We start from the raw sequence: 2,841 nt of genomic DNA, 5'->3' as shown, positions 1-2,841 counted from the left end.
TAAAGCGATGGTTATTATATTTTGACAAATAAAGTTCATTCTAAACTTGTGTCTATATTACCATTACTATAAACCGAAGCGATAATATTTTGATAGTATCCAAATGTATATATATTAAAGTGAAGTTACAAATTATATTGTGTTAGGGAGTCATAGTCCAATAGAAATGAGAGATTTAGTATGTGTTATGTTAAAAATCATATATGTAGACTTGACATCACGTCTTAACTCAAACACAAGACATTAGATTAAGTTTGATTGCATTGGGGATAACAAGTGTGTTAGAAAAGTTATACATTAATATTAAATAAATATTTTCTAGTATTATCCGGCCCGCACGCCACAACCCGCAACCTGCTTAGGGAAGGTTTCGGCTACAATTTGAGTTCCATTGTAGATGAGGTTGGTTTGATCTATCCAATGAGATGTTGGGTCTATCCTGGACAAACGAAGATTGCTTTTCCCATGTCAGGTAGCTTTGGAAGATCTATGTCATTAGTCTATCTTCTCTGATTTTGAGAGATACAATCACTACGCCAGAATAGAAAAACTACAACACTTAAAATTGTCATTTAACAACGTTTTTGATACACTTTCTATGTGAGCACAATAGTACATAAGGTTATATTTAACATTATTTTTTGAAGCGTTGTAGAAAGTAGACATTTAGCAGCGCTCACTGAAGCAAGCATTGTTAAATGTCTACTTTCTAAATAAGACAGTATATCTTCCAAACATTCTATCCAATACATGACAAGCATGTCCAACTCCACCACATTTACAACAGATTTATTATATCACCAACGACTTCAGCTACATTCAACCTTGTCAGATTCCAATATTATAAAATAACATATGAGTAATGAGATCTTACGCAAATTGTTCATTCTTTCTCCTCCAATGTGCAAGTCCTTACTGAGTGTTCATGTGTCCCTCAATGATTATTGCAAGCAGCAAATAGAAGTAAAAAATGGCATCTCTAAACGAATTGTAAAAGCTATAAAAAATAAAGAATTAGCAGCAATTGAGAAAGAACATTTACCATTATACTCAAACTATGTGTTCTAAACTAGTGAACTACAACAAAAAACCTAGAACACCATAGTTGCATAACTTTACAACAAATAAATATCACCCTAAGAGGGAAATGTTTCTACCAAATTGATCACAAATAAACTAATTATTTAAAAATATAACCATTCAAATGCATCAAAGACTTTTTATTTATGGTGTATATGCAAGCATCAAGACTAAATCAAAAAGAAATAAATGAGGTAAAATAAGATAGCGATTTACCTTAGGCTGGAAGAGAAAAACCAAAAACCGATAACTTGCTTGAAGAGAGAAACTAAAAACAAAATAGGAAATCATTTATTTGTATTTCTCTTTTCTTCTTTTCATTTCATTTTGCCACCATTCATCCTTTGATTTTTTTTCACTCCCCTTTTTGTGGAGTATTTCTTTTCTTGTTTTTCATGGGATGAATGGTGTACTACAATACTTATTTCCCACTTTTTTCATAGATACATTTTTCTCTCCCCAACTTAAATTTAACTCAATGTAACACTTAACTCTCTTATCCCACTAGAAGTAGGCTAGATAGATTTTTAATCTAGCATAAGGTTTCAATCAATAAATATTAATGGCTTAAAATATGGTTAGTGTTTGACCAAGTGGGTTTAAAGAATCAATAACTATTCACCGCAAACTCTTAGTAATTTTCCAAAAGCTTCACATTCAAATTCATTACTCATTTTCATGTTTATTTATGTTAGAAGATAGACCAATAAAGCAAACGTATTATTCAAATCTAAAAAGATAAGACTAAAAACAATTTTTATTAATAGAGTACCAAAGGTATAGAATTACAAGAATTTACAAGACTAATATTAAAAAAACATGGTTGTTAAAGAAAATTAAGTGGTTTAAAACAACTTTATAAGGCAATCACGTGGATTTGAAACCATGTTAGAATATATCATTGCAGACTTGCTATTTCTACCATTAATCTAAATCAGAGACTTCCTATAAATGTATCAACATTAAATATATTTTGTATGAAATTATTATCGCTTGTGGTAGTCACCTCAAATACAAAGAATATTTTATTCATGGACAATACTTGTTTTATTTAGCAAAATAAAATATAACACAAATGTGCAAAATATCTTTCTAGAACTAAGTAAATATTCAAAACTCAAAATTTGTCACTAGAAAATATTAAATAAGACATGCATTTAATATAAATAATATATTCAATCCCGCACGTTCCCATATAAATTTTCAGTTATTTAATTTCATGACGATGTCTGGACTCCTAATGGCATTCATTAAAGGGACTTAAAATAAATAATAAATAAATACACAAATATATTAATAATGGGCACAATTCCTCTACTAGTCACATGCACTGGTTAATCGATTAAGGTAACCCGTTAGTCGATTAACGTAAGTGTTTCTGCTGTTTTAACAGCATAACTGAAAAACCATTTTTAAGAGCCAAAATCTGTTTGATATAAATACTGGCTAATTGCATAAACGACAAACTAAGAAAAAGAAGAGTGAAAAACACAAGAGAATAGATATAGATCTTAATTATTAGAATCTATTAGAAAATGTTGAATTAAGAGAAAGATTAGATCATGCTAAAGCTTTAGTTTCATTATTCATATTGCATGATTCTTTCAAAAGCTTTCTTGCATTATTCTTGTGTTTCTTGAAAAGGAAAAGATAGTTCTTTAAAGATTGCGTATTTTCATAAACCTCATGCATGAACATTCATATTAGACTAGGACGTCTTGTGAGTTCTTGCTTAGGTTTTAGGCTTTGATTCTTATTGTA

The sequence above is a fragment of the Lupinus angustifolius genome, chromosome LG05, assembly GCF_001865875.1.
Source record: "Lupinus angustifolius cultivar Tanjil chromosome LG05, LupAngTanjil_v1.0, whole genome shotgun sequence".
Taxonomy (NCBI): Eukaryota; Viridiplantae; Streptophyta; class Magnoliopsida; order Fabales; family Fabaceae; genus Lupinus; species Lupinus angustifolius.
Note: the sequence above shows the minus strand (reverse complement) of the source record.